The sequence below is a fragment of the Dermacentor variabilis genome, chromosome 2 (assembly GCF_050947875.1).
Source record: "Dermacentor variabilis isolate Ectoservices chromosome 2, ASM5094787v1, whole genome shotgun sequence".
In the NCBI taxonomy this organism is placed as follows: Eukaryota; Metazoa; Arthropoda; class Arachnida; order Ixodida; family Ixodidae; genus Dermacentor; species Dermacentor variabilis.
Window position 1 is genome coordinate 50,491,741 of NC_134569.1, and position 20,356 is coordinate 50,512,096.

The following is a 20,356-nucleotide window of genomic DNA, read 5'->3' on the forward strand; positions in this document are numbered from 1 at the left end:
TGTTCATGTGCTCGGGCTGCAGCATCGGCACGGAATAGACGAGCTCGTTCCCGGTTCGGCTCGTGACGTCGCTTATCGAAAGCTGCCTACACCTCAGGAGTACGTATGATGCGTGACCTACTCATTTCGAAGCCGAGAGAGGCTGCTGCGCGCGCGCTCGGCTGCGACGGAGAGGAATGACGCCACTACTGGCGCAGCCAATCGCGCGCGTATCTTTCTTTTATTTTTTTTTCGCGCATGCGCATGGGTTTGTGCCGGAGGAGTTTTCGGCGTACAGGCGACGGATGGAAGGACAAATCGGGTAGGCCTATACAGCGTCGCTGTAAAGGCAGAAGTGCTACAAATTAGATTGACATTATTAACCAAGTGATCTACTCGAAAATTCCCAAGGTGTACAAAAGTTCATACAAATGAACCTTCCCTGCACCTAATAGAGGGGAGGTCGGGATGTAATTAAGAATGAACTACATTTATCAGAAGACTGACACAAGACAAAAAGAAAATGTTAGAAGATACCATGTTTCAACCCGATACGCAAGTATTTCGTGCCCTGCAAGTCGCTTGGCGCTTTGCTCATTCGGTATCTTTTGATTTCGTTCTCGAAGCTCCGTCGGTGCAGGGCCCGTTATGACTCGCTGCATGCTTGCCTTTGGGAAAACCGCTCACGTCGGCCTGTCACAAGCAGTTTTTGTTCTTCCCTGAGGTGACGCTCGGCGTAGACGCTGCGAATGCGGACGAGACAACCGCGCGTCGTGACTTGGAGCGAGAATAGCCGGCAGAGCTTTGCGACACAAAAATAATCGAGAGCGACGTGTTTGTCGTGCCTTCCTTGCGCAGTTTTGCAGGCAACGCCACCGCCGCACTGTCCCCGTTATCCGACCGCCGTTACGCGTCCGTGTTGAGCGGCTTTGTTTCTTCCCTGCTTGTGCTAAGGGGATGGTAAGTAACGAGTGTTTTGTAACAGCCATTCCATGTCATCACGTACTTGTCCTAGTTAGAGGGGCTTCACTGGTTTCTTTTGCACGCAGGCTTGCTCCTCAAGTATAACTGCCTGTCCGATGTATACGTCTATTTTAGAGAGTTCCCTTAATATTTTCGCAACGTCTAAACAGGGGTCGTAGAGCACTGCTCAGGAGGCGCAGCGGCAAGTCGCCCCCCCCCCCCCTTTTTTTTATGATGATGGTGATGGTGATCTTGGTGTGTTTGGCGCATATCCACTTGCGGGTATTGGCCAAGAGTCGGGCAAATTTTACACATGTATTAAGGTAATAAATTTAAAAATCTATAATTTTGATGAATAAATTAAAGCGGGGAAAGTTGAAAACGATTCAGTAGACAGTTATTAAAAATGTCTATATATAGCACAAATGAGGCAGTAAAGGAGGAATGAAATGAATAATACGGTCAGCAATGAAATTGGTTTGATTCCACAACAATTTTTTCTATGGCGATGCATACATTTTTGTGTGAGTGCCCAAGCACAGACGTTCCGAAAGACAGCAGTACCGAAGTGTTCAATGGCAGGCCGAGCTGTCGCACTGTGATTTCAATGCTGAGCACAAACCCGACTCTTCTTCTTCTTCTTCACTACGCCTTGATACAAACGCTCATGCATACTCGCATTGTCCTCTTCTTGATCCGACTACAGCAACTATTCGATAAATTACGGTGACTCACCTTGTGCGCGAGAGGCATAAACGTGCGTCACCGGGATGTACGAGAAACCTTGAGGTCCTAGATAAACATTGGATACGCAGTTAGCCCTGCAGAAAGTAAATGCTACACGTCTCTCCGCGCTTGCATAATGCTGTGCCACTTACACAACATGAAGTTTTCTTTTCATTATTATGCTTCAAAAATCTCAAGGCAGCAGGAACAAGACCAAAATTTTGTGTATTTAGCTCAACTTTCGTACTAACGCGATAAACTGGGCACTAGAGTGAGTGGCCCGGGAAAGATTCTTCAAGCTATTCCTCAACCACGTTTCCCCTTTCAACACGACGCTCTTGGTGTCGGACCGAACACAGGCGCCTTAATACTATAGCAATAGAATGTTAAAAGCACTGTGCCGACGCTTTATTCAATGTGTACATACGGCATTCGACTTTCAAATCACTCATTTGTATTCCTCGTTTATCGCCACTAGGGAAGCTCTCCTGCGAATGACCGTACCTCTTATTATAATTTATAAATAACCGCCTTCATTTAAAGCCACGCCGTGCTCTGAATAACGGAAGTGCCACGGCTGCTGCAGTAAAGACAGATCGCCACTAGCACTGAGGGCTGTGGAAAGTATTAGCAAAATTTGTAGAAAGAGTATGCGGTTAAAAAGTTGGTGATAAGAAAAGAAAACAAAGAAACATGCCAGGCCGGAATGTCTGATGAACAGTGCTTCACCGCATTTCGTCTCAGTGTTCTGCATGCACAGCGTGACTGGCATAGAATTTCGTCAGAGCACGTAGCAAACGTTCCGCTCTTTTGCTCTTCTTTCAGTCACCGATGATAGAAACTGGCAGTTTGTATTCCATAAACCCAAGGGCTCGCCATTTTCAGAATTGGAAGAGAGCAGCGCCTTCTGGGCGAACACATTGAGCGTGATGGGTTCAAAAGCTTGATATTTTTGTCTGTGTCTGTGTGGGCCTCCTTTCGATGGTGGCGCCGTCTGGAGCCGACATTTTTTTTCTTTATTTTTCCTTTTCACCTCGCTGTTCCTGCGTTGTGTGCCGTATTGGCTTTTCTTATTTCTTAAGCCATGCCGTAGGTTGCTCGGCTTAATTTCTGACCCACCGTGCTCCTGAAGCTCTCGATCAAGTTTCTCGTTTCTTAAGATTAGCACTTCCTTACCCGTCACATGTCACAGTGCGTTGCACTATCTAATATTTTAAAATTGATCAAATTGTGTCAACAATTGTGTAGGTCTGCTGCCTCAGCTTTAACTTTCGATGACAGATAAGCACAAGTCAGGTAGCAGAGGCCGAGCAGGAGGAAACGAAAAAGCCCTTCCAGGCACTACCCCCAAAAAGTAGGTGCTTGAAAAAGAAGCACTACGCAAAACCTGCTCACATATGAATACGGGAGCGTGTTCCTACGTATTCTGAACAACAGCACCAGAGTTCGCGTTCCTGAACCACTAAGTTCAGGAACGCGAACGCCACCTCTCAGACAATGTCCCGCAGTAGCTCTCTTCATTCTCTTTCAAGTCGTGACAGACGGGATGACTTCGACCTAAGGTGCCTATCTCATCTTGTCTACGGATATCTTGCAGGCGGGAGGGCAAGGGGGCCGCTGAAAGAGGTCACGCGCATATGGTGGTTAAGGAGCTAATATTAAGCTATAGGCGTGGTTTGTCACAAAGAAGACGGGTCATTTGTGCTATGTCGAGGAGGACAGAGAAGTCCTTTATTGAATGCTGCAGATGTTTGCCTAACTAAACTAGCATGTTACGCGAGTGTCGAACCATTGTGACGACTCTAGTAAGGCACTTGACTCGTACTCCTAGGGACCTCTGGTGGGATTACAAATAATTTGTAAGTGGGAGATACAAATATCTTCGTATATTTCTTGCGGTTTCTTGCGCAATATTCGTTATGGACACTGGCCGCCCCTTCCACTTATTATGAGAGAGAACCTACAATTCCTGTCGCTAAGAAAGGACAGGCCTACATTACGCTAAACTATATTAAATTTTGGGCTTTAGCGTCACGATGTAGCACAGTGAGGTGTAAGGTACAGAGTAATGGAAATCGCCGGAATAACTTTGACCATCTGGAATTCCTTACCTTGTACCTAAATCCAAGCACACGAGCACTTATTGCATTTCAGCTACACTGAAATGCGAGTGCCACATTCTGAAATCCAACCCACGATGAGGACAAGTGCATGCACATATAACTATGGCGAATCTGTAAATACGTTAAAGGATTTCATGCGTCTCGTTTCACAGTGACGCATACCCATTCTGGGGAACAAAGAAGTTTTGCTTTAGAGTGTGGGAGAGACATAGCAGCAGAGAGAGAGAGATAAAAGGAAGGCAGGGATGTTAATCAGTTAAGAGTCCGGTTGCCTAACTTACACTGGGAAAGGGAGAAGGAGAATAGAATGAAGGGAGAGAGAAAGAGGTTAAGAGACGTGCACGGACAGCATTACAGAGTCAAAGACGCTCGCACAAGCCAGGCGTTCTTGGAAAGCACGAAAGTGATTTCACTGCCTTCTAAGCATGATCCGTAGGGATGGCGTTGCAGTATTGCGTGTTCACTCAGAAGACGATCATCTAGTTTCCTGAAATGAACATAGATTCTCTTTGTGCTTCAAATTGAAGACAGTGGCAAAATAGGTGGTCAGTGTACTCCTCGCAGCCGCAGACACCACATCACCACATGCAGTGCTGTCAGCCGTTTCTATTACTGCTCAATAAGCTTTCGTGAAAGCAACTGCCAATCACAACCGACACGGAAGAGACGCTTCACGTCGGTGCAATCAGGTCCGAAGTTACAGAAGTGTTAGAAGTTGCAGAAGAGTCAATGTAAAAGATTGAGACACCTGACAGATGAGGAAAAACAACTATGGAAGTGAGAGGATGATGATGATGTTGATGATGTTTATTGGCATCTACTCTGAAAGGGGCCGGGGACTAATAGTCCTCTAGTCTTCTGGATTTAATCAGATTTTACTACATCTATCGTTATCTAGCCTTTTGCCTATCTGATCTCGATCTTATTTTTCGTATTGAAAACCTTTGTTATATTATATTGTACTGTTAGCCACACTTGCAATGACTCCACTTTAAACAATCCCTTCCCTGCTTTTGTTCAAGGAATAGCATAATCGTTTCTTACTTATCTGAACTTCTTTCTTTCTCTCCCCAATCCCCTTCCCCACGCAGAGTAGCATGTCAGCGATGTCTATACGCCAGCTAAAATCTCTACCTTTCATTAAAGGGTTCTGTGCCTCTCTGGACTGCTGACCAGTTTATCTGTTTATCTTTGAATCCCAGTGCTCCTGGAAGGTGGACACTCATACTGGTCTAGAGGGCTCAATAACTTGCCTTTCCATTACGATGTGCCGAATCGCTTACGACTTTTCTAGAGCGCAGCTGTTAGGTGCCCGTACCTGCGGCGAGCGTCGGCGTCGTACCTCGTAACCGAGCGAATGAGCCCACCGAAAGATGAGAGTGACGCGGAGCCAAGCGGCAAATGAAAGACGTCGAGAGCGAAGGGAGCGTGAGGAGGAAAGCGGAGGCGGAAGGTACGGCAAAAGCGTGAAAAGAACAGCATAGTGCCGCGCAAGACGGACTATGGCAACGATGGCTAGGGGATGGCGCCACAGTAGTACGCGACGTTAGGGTGTCTCGGTGAGTTCGGCCACCTCCTCTCCGTTCGCGGGGGCGCGTGCATAGCGTCGTCTGTTCACCAAAGCACTGCATGAGCAGAAGTCTGTCTGCGGCGGCTGCTATGAATCACACTCGCGCGTCAGCCGTGCGCTGCCTCTCGCGATCCCCCGGTTAGCGAGGCAGTCGCGTCACCTCTCGCTACGTTTGGAACGTGCCGCACAAGACAGATTGCCTGCGCCGGTCAATATTTCGCGAAATAAAAGCACGTATAGAGCTGCGCTCAAATTTCGCATTAGGGTGTATCTTAGTCATACTGAAAAAATTTGCTCGGAGGCACGAGGACAATGCCGAGAAAAGAGACGGGTGAGCGCTGACTCACAACTGAAGTTTATTCCAAACGCACACACGAATAAATAGAAAAACCGAAACAGAACAAAACAAGGCTATAATTTTTAACCTCGCGTGCTACCCCGTGTACCCAATTGAGTTGGCCAACAACCTTAACTCCCTATCAGAAAACCGGACGGAAGTCTGACTCACGCACTTATCTCCGCTGATACGCATATGGAAGGCTTCCATGAGCTCTCGCACGAGTTGATCCCTGTGCCTGATTGTTGTTTTGTCGAAGAGCGGTTTGCATTGCATCGTTTTCTTATCGTTCTTGCCACACGTGCGGCAATGTTTTGGGAGGTTATCAAGGTAATCTCCCCCAAGTAATCTATGGTGCTTTCCTAATCTTTCATTAACGCATCGTCCGGCATGGCCGATGTACAGCGCTCAACAGGATAATGGCACCAGGTAGACAACTCCCCTGGCACAAGGAACGAATGAGGCTGGGTGCTCAATACTGTAAACATTTTCCTTTATTTTTTTTCTTTTTGCCGTCTTGTTCCGTCTGCCTGTACACTTGCGAACAGATTGCTGACAACTTCCGAGGAGTGGAAAACACTATCGGAATGTTGTAGTGTCCTGCTACATTCTTAAGGTCATGTGTCAATTTGTGCACCTGTGGCATAACGACAACATTTCGACGGTCTGTTGGCTGGAGTTTGGGTCGCGACCCTGCCTTGATCCACCTTGCCAGTCTTCCACAAGCTACCACGATTAGATGCATAGGGTACCCACTCCCTTTCAGCCTTTCCAACTGGGATACAATACTTTCATTTATTGCATGTGGGCAAGACTTTGAGATGGTTGATTTAAGACAGGAAGTGACTATCCCGTTCTTAATAATTTTGGAGTGAACAGATGAGTAATCAGCGAGATAGAAGAAATATTTGTAGGAATGCAAAGGAAGACACAACAGAGAAAGAAGTGGAGACCAGCCGTCGTGCCCGTTTCTTTGTAAGGGTTGTTCTCCCGCGGTGCTCTTCTCAATATGAAACATTTAGCGTGAGACACACGAAGATCACAGCTGTATCATTGCATTGCTAGTGTGAATTAAAGAGCGTCTTGAAATTACCTGGAAGAACAAAAGTGAGCTGAAACCATGGATTTGGATGAAAGTATTTGCAAAGAGTTTTGACTGCTACGATAGAACTATATCAACGCAACGATGATGTTATCAGTCTAATAATACTTGTGAATGCGACGGCAATTATAGGGAAATTGCGGTAGTTTTCAGCATTGACTACGGTGACGATGGAACCCATCGGTCGGTAGGTGTTAGGATGGTTGCTGCCTCCTATTTCCTAAATCAATTTCTATCAAAATAATGGGGTTTCACGGGAGCTTATGTGAAAGCACACTTACAGAAAAGTAAATACTCGTTCAGATAATGAGTGCTACCTAAACGAAATGACCCTAAGTGTGCAGTACTGAAAATCTTAGTGTCCTATATTGCATTCAATTGCAATCTGTATTTCAATGTTACCAATGTTGAAGGTTAGAATATGCAATGAGGCCGCATTAGGAACAACGGAAAATTGTAGTTCAGCATTGGAAGATACTATAGAGACTGCGAGCTCTAAGTTATTTTCTATGAAAGCTTTCTTTTGTTGTAATGACCAATGATTGTACTTTCTATGTTTTTCTTTCTGTCTACTTCTATTCCTCCTTGTCGTTTTACGTCTCCAAAAGTTATAATAGTAATTGCATAATTGCACTTTTGGAAAACTAGGAAGTCCTTCCAAAAGCAACGACACCATAACCGTAAAATAAGTGAATCCGTGTATGGGTCCAGTAAGCTACTCTTCGAGAGCTCTTGTTGCTTCTACTGCTTCATAAAGCGCGCTTTTTGGTTAGACAGAAATTCATTAGGTGAAGCAAACTTGAGCTCTTGTTGCTTCTACTGCTTCATAAAGCGCGCTTTTTGGTTAGACTGAAATTCATTAGGTGAAGCAAACTTGTTTTGTCGCACGCACGTGGCGGCAGGCACACCAGTTTTCGGCTGTTTAGGACTTGATTGCTCTGACGTCGCGCATCTCTGCTGTCACTCTTGGTTCAGTGTTTGCGCAGAAAGGACACGACAGGACAATAAATGAAGCACGGTTCAACGCACCTTTTAACTAATGGTTCGTGTACCGAGCGCGCAACGTCGGCAAGATAACGAAACTGCAAAAATCTCGCTGGAATGTTTTTTTTTTTACGCTTTTGCCACAACTGCGTGGTACGTCGGTGCCAGGCGCCTCTCTTCGCGCAGCTTTTAAATTCTTATTCCGCTTATTCCTCTTTCACTTCCTTTTGTTTCCTTTTTTTTTTGTAGAAGGCATCCGATAACTGTCAATACGATGTAGTGTCACGATCGTTTGGAGTCGAGGTTGTTCCGAGGACAGCATTTTACCTTGGAATGCATGTCTGGCACTGCCCTTCGAGCTCTGACTTTATTTGAAGGTACCACGAGGTTTTGTTGGAGGTCCCATAGACGTTTCAGATTTCTCGGAGTGTGAATATGCCTTTCCACGTTGCCCGAGTTTGCGTCAAGCGGTAAGCCTTGGGCGGTAAGTAGTATCTGCGCCTTTACGCGAATGAGATGTAGGACACTTTAATTCTTATTTTTTGTTGAGAACTTGATAAATATTTGAAGCTTCGCGACCAACACTGTTCTGCCATGGCATCATGTTTACTGAAGTACGCTTTGACAATGCCTTCCTTTATGTAGTTCCCTAATACGTGCGTAACTATAGCCTGACGCCTCTGTGCGCTATTTAGTTCGGCTCTTGCCGTCAGTACTCCAGGCATCAAAGAGAAAGAAAGAAAACAGAACTTTTATCAAAAATAAATAAAGGAAATTCGTGAGCTGCTTCCGGCGGGGCCGTTCGATAAGGATGAATGTTTCGCTTCTCAATTGGTATTGAGGCAAGCTGTCGTATAATCTTACCGTATCGGGACCGTTTGAATGCACGACAGGTTTCTCTCTTCGCGTGGTTGATAAATACCTCAAACTCATGGTGACTAAAATGGCAATGCTCGCACAGAGTCCGTGGGCGACCACGGCACACAATGTTATGAACAACAGTTTTCGAAAGGGCAACAGTGCTGTTTCATCGTGCGCTTAGGGCAGACGAGGACTACATCGTCTGTCCGACGATGTGGAGAGAGTTGCTTGTGGCGACAGAAAGTGAAGTGGCCCTAATAAACAGCTAAAGGGCTTGCTTAACGCTCTGATGTGCTGGTGGTGGCGGTGGCCTGTTCTAGCCACAGGCAAGATTTTCTTAGCGATCGAGGCTGGCAATCACACCGCTTGAGCGTCTCTTTTATTGTCACCGCGGTATTCATCATCCGTCGAACAGTTCAGGGATATTTCCAGCGTGTATGGATTGTACTTGTTAATCATTTTTCTACCTAATGTGCAAGTTGCTTCAATGCATGTCTGTGCGATACTTAGTTTGAATATTCAGGGCGGTTAGGCATGAACTGCGCAGAAAATCCTTTGCAGTGTATGATTGCATATATATTTTGGGTATATATATGCAATGCCCATGTGATCTAAAACATCGGTTTATATTAAAAGTTTATTAGTACGTTGTGCGCCCTTGCTGTAATCTACGTGGTGGAGTAGGCTGCCTTTTGTTAGTCAATCGTTTCAATTCTATGTTCTCTTTTTTTTTTGCTTTTCCATTTCTCAAACACGCTAGATTTGTTGTCGTATGCAGTGGACATGCTAATAGAGATATATATAAATAAGTTATCAGTATGACTGTCCGGTTGAGAATTACATATTATAATGTTCAATAGTCAAAGATAACCGCGACTTATCATGTCACGTGCTTTTGTTGTCAAATAATGCATGTAGCCTTTGCTTATTCTTTTTTTAATACAATTTGATGCAAAGGCATGCACTATGATCCAGCTGCAATTTGATCATTGTTGTATACTATCAAGAGCCATTTTCTACAGAGTAGTACAAGGCGCGAAGTCTTGAACTAGTGCTTCAAAACTATTTCGGGCTGTTCTGACCCTTATACAAGCATCAGTATTACGACGGGTTAGTCACGTATATGTATTCTTTAAAAAATGAATCGCAGTTGCAATCGAAATCATAATATTACCTTGTTTTCTTCTGATTTCTGATTTCTGATTTCTGTGTCTGATTTCTGATTTCGTTGCCTAAACATTTATGTACATATTGTACTGTCTTATCCTACCCCTGTATTGCCAACGCTAAGGGCTATTCACTCGGTGCGTAAGCATGTGTGCTTGAATGTGTGTATATTTATTTGTTCATTTCGTCATGTTATTTTGTCTATCGATTCGTCGATAAAATGTTCCGAAGAAGCCGGCCCCAAATTTCCAATAATATAAAATTATTCAATTTTCTTAGGGCTAATCCGTCATAACAAACCTTTTTTTCTGCAACTCAGGAGCTGACGCAGGCAACATAACAGGGAAGAAAAAAACAAATTGCTTAATTACCCGTTAAATTGGGAATGATGATCTTGAGGCTTAGATGCTGAATTATATTTTTTGTAATGTATACGCATGTTTAGGCACTCTTGTACAGTACTGTTGTTTATGCTGCCAAGCCATATATTTAACAGCGAAGCTGTTCTAAGTCGAGCCTTGGCCTTCCGGCGTCCGGTGTCACGCTGGGCGACAGGTTCCGGAGTTCACCGCCAGAGAGCGCGCCGAGTGTAGTCGCTTATTTGTTCTTACTCAGTGTATTGAAATATCAAGAGTAGAAAGCAAACCGTTATATGTGGCCTTTTTAGATATTACAGGAGTGTATGACAACGTAGACCGCAACATTGTATGAGAAATTTTGGAAGGGGAAAGCCTAGGTGACGATTCTCTGCAGCTTTTGAGAGAGATTTACCTAGAAAATACCGTTTGCGTTGAATGGGAAGGGATGAGGAGCGAGGAAAAAGTTGATATCAACAAGGGAATGAGGCAGGGGCGCCCTTTATCCCCGCTGCTATTTATGATGTACATGGTGAGGATGGAAAGGGCGCTGGAAGGAAGTAATATCGGGTTTAATCTCTCATACAAACAGGCGGGTACACTAATAGAGCAGCAGCTCCCAGGTTTATTTTATGCGGACGACATTGTGTTGCTGGCTAACAAGCAAAGTGATTTGCAACGTCTGGCTAATAGCTGTGGACAGGATAGCAAGAATTCAGGTTTGAAATTTAGTGTTAGAAAATCACGTGTTATGGTATTCAGTGAAAACAGCGAACAGACAATGGCAATACAGGGCCAGGAAATACCTTGGGTAAGACAATATAAATGCCTTGGTATATGGATAAACGAAGGCAATAGATATATGGAAACACAGGAGAAAACAATAACAATAGAGGGGAAGAGAAATGCAGCCATAACGAAGCACAGATCACTATGGGGATACAATAGGTACGAGGTGCTCCGGGGTATGTGAAAAGGTGTATTTGTTCCAGGACATACTTTTTAAAAATGCGGTTGTTTGCTTTAAATCAGGGGTACAATCAGGACTCGACGGGAACCAAAGGTCAGTGGGACGCCTCGCATTGGGCGCTCACGGGAAGACTACAAATGTAGCTGTGCAGGGTGATATCGGCTGGACTAGTTTTGAAGTGAGGGAAGCTAGCAGTAAAATTGAGTATGAAGAACGACTGAGGAATGCGGAAGAAAGTAAATGGGCTGAAAGAGTGTTGAGGTATCTGTACAGGAGAGAGAGAGAGAGTAAAACATCTTTATTAATAATATTTGAATGGCGAGAGCAGTGTGGGAGGAACCCTCAGTCCAGGGTCCCTAAGATGATTCCGGCGATGTTTCGAGCCCGTTGTATCACAGCTCGGAGGACCTCGGGAAGTCCGTCGCGGAGGGCATCGTCCCACAGCTCTTTGTTGCGTAGGGGGTAAAGGAGAGTTGGCAAGGGACGATAAAGAGGTTTGCAGTGCACTCAATCGTGACGTGGAAGATTGTGGGCGAGCTGCCACAGCCAGGGCAACGATCTGGATAACAGTGTGGGTAGAATTTATTGAGAGAGACAAGATTTGGAAAAGTTGCGGTTTGTAACTGGCGTAATGCCACTGCTTCCTCCCGCGAGAAGGACGGCGGTGGTGCGGCGTGGGTACGACGAATGCGTGTATAATGACGGAGTATGTCGTTGTAACGGAGCAAGGGATCCCCCCACTCTGAACTAGTTGCCTCACCACGCCGAGTCGCCCGGAGGGAAATTTCTCGGGCAACCGTATGTGCGCGTTCTTTACCCGGCAGCGAGTAAGTGGATGCGGGAGGAGTGGTTGGTGTATTTTGCGGGATCTGTTTGAGAATTTGGTGCGCCGCTCTCAGGATGCCATGTCCTGATAGGAACGCCCGGCATGCCTGTTGCGAGTCCGTCAATATATACACTTCCTCAGGAACACGGATGGCGTATCGAATTGCAAGAGCAACACCGAGAATTTCTCCGTGAGCGGCATTTGTTCCGCGCATTGCAGCAGAGTCTCTCAGGGATTCGGTGCCATCCAAAACTACCGAGGTATAGCCCTCTTGAGTGCGTGATGTGTCCGTGTATAAAGTATGTGTTTCCGGGATGTTTGCAAGCATGCGGCCAATCTATCGTACACGGGCTTTGCGCCGCCCTTTGTCATGCTCGGGGTGCATATTACGTGACAATGGTTGAATACTTAGTGCTTGGCGTATCGCTGACGACAAGATCGTTGGACGGGTTTCAGACTCAAGGGGTGGGACAGAGTATCCCAGCCGTGTGAGAAGATGGCGGCCAGTAGGAGTGAGTAGGAGGCGTGGCGATGGCTGACCCAATGTGCCTCTAGCAGCTCGCCTAGTGTGTTATGGGTCCCTAAGTTAAGGAGACGGTGTGTGGAAGTATAGTTCGGGAGGCCATGGGCCAGCTTCGTCACTTTGCGAATCATTGTGTCTGTGCGAAGTTGTTGCGCTTGGCTGGAGATGGTATGTAAGGCGGCTGATCACGCATGCCTCCACCAAGCGCAGCAGGTCCTCTTCTCGAAGGCCTGAGCGCCTGTTGGAGACCCTCCGGATCATGGCCAGAATTTGCTCAATCTGTCTGGATACAAGGCAAACAGTTTAGTTTGACCTGCCATCCGCTTGGGCGTGTAGGCCGAGGATACGAGCACTATCAACCTGTGGTATCGGTGTGCCATCCACGTGCACAGTGATAGGGGGAGTAGAGCAACGGCTCCGGGGGCGAATGATTATGAGCTCCGACTTTTCCGGAGCACATCTTAAGCCGCATTTTCTCGCGTACTCGGAAACTTTGATTCACAGTGGAGGAAAAGAACTAGGAAGCTTACCACCAAGTATGCGGCCTGTAGGGTGGGCAACACAACAACAAAGAAGGTCAAGCGGAAAGTCAGAGAGGCTGAAATAATCTCATGGATGGCGGCAAAGGAAAAGAAACCGGCAATGAGTGGCTACTTAAGAGGAAAAAACGAAATCAGGAAAAGAAACAATTTATGATAACTCAAAGGGAAGCTCATTACTTTTCGAAGCGAGATCGGGATGCCTTAGAACACGCACCTAGGATAGGATAAGGATAACGTTAATGAAGTGCCGGCAAACGACGGTTTAAAGCGAGATACAAGAAGGAAGAAGAAGGATGTGCTTGTTGCGGTAAAGCTAGGCAAACGATGGAGCATGTTTTATTAGAATGTGAAGACATCTGCCTAGTGGTCGATTTAGGCACCACTGGCCTCCTTGAAGCCCTTGGGTTCAGCGAGAGCAGGGGAAAAGTAAACATGTGCGCAATAGCAATTAGTAAAAGGCTATTGGAAGATTTATGGAAGAAAAGTAGGGAAACGACAGAAAACAGAGACCTGTAAAAGCAAAGTTCGCAATAGGTGGTCAGAAAATGTGGTTGTGGGAGTTCATATTTGTTTTTTTTTCTTTATTTCTTTTTTAACCTAGGTAGGACATTAGGCAGTATAATAGCAAGAGCTTGGTGGTGCAACCCACCGCATCGTACCAAAGGGGACGTTCATAACATACATACATACATACATACATACATACATACATACATACATACATACATACATACATACATACATACATACATACATACATACATACATACATACATACATACATACACACACACACATACATACATACATACATACATACATACATACATACATACATACATACATACATACATACATACATACATACATACATACATACATACATACATACATACATACATCCGGGGCTCCGCCGTGATGAGAGCGGACTAATCAGAACGCGCGCCGAAGGAGGGGGAGGAGATGGATATAGGAGCAGGTGTTTCGCCGGCTCGCGCACTTTAGCCCCATGTATTATGCTCGCACGAGAGCGGCAGCGCGGACGTCGCGCACATCCCGAGATTCGACAGCGCGAAGCGCATACAAAGCGCCAGCGGAGAGAAGCCGCTACCGCCGAGGATTGAGAACGGAAAGCGCAAGCCATGCGCCGATGGAGGCAAGCCAACCCCCACTTTCAAGAGAAGACAACCAAAGTCAAGCGCCAGCAGAGGCAAGCTATATAACCTCCAACTTTGAGAGTAGGAGGCCGAGCAGAGACATCGACGTAGAGAGATTCCTCCAACGGAGGGTTCCGATTTACGGTTCAAGAGAATTCCTCGACCGTGAGTGAGGCCACAGCTGCAAGGCGTGTGATAGACTGTGGTTTGATCCCAACCTCACGCAACTGATGAGAGCGCGCAATCCGGAGCTGACGCTTGAATCTAGCAAAACGACAACGAGGCTCATGAAAATAGCAGTAAACGCGAGTTCAAACTTGAGAAACGGACCAGAAGCTTCACTGTTTCGACAGCTTTCAGTGCGTGGAAATGGCTTTACTTTTTTGAACATGAGTGCCTTTAGATACATGTGTCGACGTTTAGAGCATTTTTTTTTCAGGGTACCTGATGTTCATTAAAATCAGTTCGAAGCTCAAAAATGTGCCACGTTCTAATTTTCCTTACTTGTCCAAGTTGTCTGTTTTATCGTGGAAAAGTAAGAAGAAACTAAGTGAACTGCGAACCAATATCTTTGTTTCCAGATCACTTCCAGAGGGCCATAACTGTGAAATTTTCTTTTGCAGTGTCACTGTTCCGCCGAGCGCAGCATTACGGCGTGAGCTATTTGTTTTCGCTGTAAAATATATTTCATCCTTCACATTGTTTCGAACAAACGCATACTGCGTTTCGAGCAGAAACGCAGTAATATGAACTGTAGAGCACAGAAATAGGGTTGTGTATTTTGAATGGAGGAAGTGTACTGATAGCGGTGCGACACAGAAATAAGGAAAAAGGCCGGAATGCCTAAAATGTTTTCGTGCTCTTCACGACATAACTCTTCGTCGATGTTTTCACTCGCGACCCAGTTCCGTACTGACACTGTCAGGAGCTTTATCGCTGCGCTCCCACACAGTTATTTCTTTATTTTACCTTCATTGTAGCTGCGTCGGCATGTATATATATATCTCCGCATCCCAAAACAGTTTTATGAACGCAGATTCTGGTTCTTTATAATAGAAATTCAAAGTTGTTTTCTTGTGGCTAACTGCGGTTGGCCTTAAAATTCAATGGGGCAGTACTCTTATGCTTTTGGGCACTCCACATTTGATGCATTGCTGCTATATACTGTACTTTGGCTAACTTAGAACCATGGCTTAAATTAGGGCATAAGGGTTCGTTCACAATGTTTCAGATAGGTTACCTTTTGCGCTGTTAATTGTGTAGTTTTTTTTTTTTCATGCCCCCTTTCTTTTGCCTGTTGCAGAGATATACCAAGAAAAGCGCCGATATCGCTGAAATATATGCAGTAAGAACATTAAGATTAGCACAGTAGAATAGAACAGTAGGCCAAATTCATGGCGCCATGGCGAAACAACCGATGGAATTTGTATTTGAAAGTGGTATGGCACCTCTTACAATTAGAGCTCCCACAATGCTGTGCACAAGTTGAAATGCGACCGAAATGTCCTGGTATATCAATTTCAAGAATATCTGGCTAAAATGGCGGTTGCAAGACATGTATTTCCTGATATATATTTATATTTTTTCCAGCACAACTCCCTTGTTAGGCTGAAAAGTTTGTGCGGATGAAACATAGCCTGAATTGCGCCCGGAGGTTATGTAGATGTACACATATCTAGCTGATACAAATACGGCATGTGAATACAAACTTAAAAGGCAAGTGCTAGGTCTTCAGGAACGTCTGTCAGCTCACTTCTATAGTTTAAAAAACGGGCAATTACCACATACCTGAAAGAAAAGGAAAGATAAACACATACGCAGAGGCGTTTAAAAAGTCCTCATGCGAATTTTATTTCGTAAGATTACAAGGCCCCTCGCTCATGACCGAACTGCGGCACTGTTGTTCGGCTTCTCAATATCGATCGGTCGTTTCACATCTCCTGAAGTTCGACCCGCCTATTCAAAGGAAAGAAATAAGAAAGGCGAAACAGCAGCTGATCTGCTCGGACAACGAAAACGTAGGTGAATAATAGGACGGGACCTCTAGGAAGCGCAGGATTTAACTTTACTGTGACTAATGGTAAGCTTTTGAAGCATCGTCACTCGTGCAAAAGTGTTGTAAGTAATGTTCAGACGCAGGTACCATAGGAAACTTGAGCTATCTTCCTTTTTTTTTATCTTGGGCGGGGTGCGGGGGGGGGGGGGATGACACTTCATCTAGTGTTTGTTCCTGCTTCTTGGCAGGCAGAAGCAGGAGTTGAGCAGCAAAGTAAGTTTGCGCGTAGTGACCTGTAAGCCAAGGGGGAAGTCCATAAATTCTGCCGAGTCGCAGAGAGCGCTGCGCGCTTGGCTTAGTATATTTTGAATTGCAGTAATTGCTACTGCTTCATGGAATACTGAGTGTGAAGCGGCTCATGGTGTTTTATTGAATGTTCTAAGCATCTCTTAAGCCTATCACCTGCATCGCCTCGTCCTGTGAGAAATCGCGTTCAATTTGGAATAAAAAGCGTTTAAGCCACCAAATTTTTGAATTTATGGGGCGAGGTCATCAGAAATGTGGTCCTTACGGCACGCTACCTACAGTAGCAGCGATCATTATTTTTATATTGTGTTATCGACATAAAGGTATCGATCGTCGTCTCCCAAAAGGGAGAGAGAAAGAGAGGGGGGAGGGAGAGAGAGAGAAAAAGAAAAAGATAGGAAGGGAACGGAGGTCAAACGCACTAGTTGGCTGGTTTGGTATCCTGCAGCGAGAGGAGGAGAAAGGGGACTAAAAACAGAAAGATGGGGAGGGTTAGCCCTGCGCAAACGTAGGGGCACGAATAGGACTCCAAGCAGTCACTCATACCGGATACCGGCGCACTTCAAAAAATGCACTAGTGCGCGAATAGCTTTTTGTGCCCATGACAGATGGGCTCCCACTCACAGTATTTCACACATAAAAAATTGCCTGAAGTGCTGAGTTTTTCAAGTTATGCAGAGAGAACCATTTGATCGGAATCATTATTACTCGTGGGATATGTAACCTGCTCAATATGCCCTTGACTTACGTGGCTACCCTCGACGGGTAGCCTATATCTGGTGCATAAAAGGAAAAGATAGTAGAGGGAGACATAATAAGATGTTCTCGTTTGGTATTTTTGAATCCGCAGTCCCCAAACTTCCATTTGAAAGACGTTTTTATATTATAATTATTTGTTGTTATTCATATTATTATATGCAGGACCACTATGTTCTCCAGCTCATTCTTTTGTCGCAGTTCCTTCAGTCTACACCTGTAGCCAAATATCTTGTTCATATAAATATAACTGCCCTAAAATGGGCCTACTGGTGTAGCTTATAAGAAACAAGAACGCAATACGTTGACGTAAACTAATGGCACGCTGCATAATAAATACATGAATGGAGATAACCACCAAGAAATATACTTTGGAACAAAAGTGAAAACTGAAAAAAAAAAAATGATCCCAGCGAGTGAAACAGAAGCGCAGGAGGTCTAGCGAAAGTTTGTCTCTCGTTATGAGGCATGTTGTAGGGGAGGACTGCGCAATCATTCTGACCCTATGAGGTTTTATAAAGTGCGCCTAAATCTAAGTACACACACGTTTTTTTTTATTTCGCCCTCATCAAAATGCGGCCGTTGTGACCGGGATCGAAACCATGACGTTGAGCTCAGCAGCGCAACACCATAGCCACTGGGCTACCACGAAGGGTAGCGAGGAAGGCACGTTTCTTTTTATGGCTGCAACGACGACTTGTGGTGACCACAGGAGGGAACAGCTGGGGTTCTACCATTAAGCTGACGGCAAACGCTGGTTCCCTCACCAGTGAGTGAAGCGCACCGGAGCACTCGTGGTGGTAATGACAGTGAGTCTCTTAGTCGTACGACTATCAGGAAATGGGAATTGAACCGAGCAAAAACGGAGAGTATTGAGAACCGGGTTAGTGAGTGTACAAACAGCCAGAAATAACCATCGTGGTTTTTCGCTAAATCGGAGTTTTTATAACCCAGCGCTCACCGGCCGGCTAGACAATGAGAGACCATAGAGGAAGCAAATGTTTTACCAAGACGTGCGGTTTCGCTTCTTTTTTCATAAAACGAACTACCTAATCGCATTGTAGTTTTATCGTAAAATAAAACAAACTTTTATGCAAGAACATGTTCGTCAAAGACCCAGTGTTCAGCTGGAAGAGATCGTCAAGAAGGGAGCGCAAACGAATGCGGAGAAGGCTCGTAAGGAAGAGAAAGGCTTCCATAGGGAAGAAAGCGGGAAGTACGGCGCGGCAGGTGCAATGTGGCGGGCCCAAAGGGTAATGGAAGGAGGGCGGAGTGACCGTGTTAGAGAACAAAGGCGGAGGACGTGAAAAGAAAACGCCCGCAATGCGAAGCACGTAACCGGTGATGTAAGGATGTGAACAGAAACGCGATGGCAACTACTAAAGAAAGAAGCGCGGGGGAAAGGACATGATATACGTAAGTAATGGAAGAAACTGTGAGGGAAAAAGAGAGAAGCGATGGGGTCGCGTGCTGAAGGCTGCATAGCCGAAAAGGTTGTTGACCCATCCACCACGAAGGCTACGTTTCTGTATTAGTACTCCCCCCTCCTCTCTACCTCTGTCTAACCAACCGGCTTTTTTTATTTCTTTCTTACTTTTCATACTCCCCTTTTTACTATGGCGTTACACTGTCCCACCGTGTGATGGGTGTTGCAAAGAAGGACCTTCTTCTTTTCTGGCACACCACGGCTCCTCTGCATCTACTCCTCTGGCGCAATGTAGACTTGTTCTGTAGTTTCTTTGTCGTTTTTTTTCGTTTGTACTCGTTGCAGCTCGCTCACGAGACAGTCTGCAAATCCCACTCTCGCAACCGCACCGATGGATACCCGCGAGGTCGAAGCTCTTCTTCCTGCCTTTCCCGCTCTCCTTTCGACCTTGTTTCTCCTCAATGCACGCTTCGCTTTCCTTCGTCCTGTCGTGTCAGTGATCCACGCCCCCGAAAACCAAGTCACGCGCTGCCTGTCCCTTCCTCCCGAAGTTGCGACGCCGTAACGAGGCAAACACGAGGGAGGAAGTGGCTGCATGCGAGGCGCCTGTGTCGTCTCACTTGTCTTGCAGAAGAAGTTTGCATTGCAGGGGAAGATGAGATACCACGTCAAGGTAAAAAAAATATCGAAGTTACCGAGCAGAGGGAGTTCACGACTTGTACACATATAGACTCCTACCGGAGTATTGCTTCAGTATAAAAAAACGTAATGTTACGCTTGTGGAAATCGCTAACATGCATCACAATGTACCTGCCTACTCCACCCACCGCACTGAAATATGGAATGTTGTAAGACATAGGACAAATTATAGCAAGCAGATGCTTGAAAATAATTTACCGAGGTTATTAAATTCTGTTAAAGAAATAGACATTGATATTGGAAAAATGAACCCTCCAGAATTTAAGGATTTTCTACGCTCTTATACTTAGGTCTTACTGTATAAAATGTAACATATTCTTCCCTCAATAATATTTCAAAAATTTTCGGTATCGCTTATCTCTTAAAACTGATTTGGAAACTTTGCCTTGTTTACGAACATCTTTTGACCATTTTCCTGCTTTGTAACCACTGCTCTGCCAAGTGTATAGGATGCAGGGCCGGTTAAGCCTCAAGAAGGCTTTGTACCTGTCATCCTCAACATTGCATTCGCCTTGTAATGTTGGAATAAATATTTTGATTTGATTTGATTTGATTCGAGTATAGACTACTGACGGTCTTTTTTATAGTTAAGCGTGCCAGAAGGGGCGCGATGGTGCGTTCTTGATGGGGAGACGTGGAGTCGCCAGTCGCATGAAGAAACGACGACATCGCGAAGTCGGGAATGCGGGACACCGACGTAAGAAAGAAGGACGGTGACAGGCGGCGGCTGATGGAGCGCTGACGTTAGCCTACAGTGCTTTCCGTACCTCTCGGTAAACCTGACTGCGCGAACGTGCGCGTGGTTGCGAGTGCGAACTTGCAAAGCGCCAGTTCGGGCGTGTGTTGTGATAAGAGCCGCTATTGCAAATTATATAGCGCTCGCAGTGCTCGCATATAAAATTCAAAGACAAAAGTATCCAGTTCGTTATTGCCTTGGTTGACACGTTAGTCGCACGGTATAGTAAAGCTGAAATTACTTTCGAGTAC

At 45.4% G+C, this 20,356-nt stretch overlaps 1 long non-coding RNA gene across 1 annotated transcript in view; it reads left to right on the forward strand.

Moving 5' to 3' along the window:
* The first annotated feature begins 867 nt into the window (after positions 1 to 867).
* Positions 868 to 20,356, forward strand: part of LOC142570836 (uncharacterized) — a 123,309-nt gene continuing 103,820 nt past the window's right edge. Inside the window, exon 1 of the long non-coding RNA XR_012825694.1 lies at positions 868 to 939. This is a non-coding gene — a long non-coding RNA (uncharacterized LOC142570836). The remainder of the gene's footprint in view (positions 940 to 20,356) is intronic.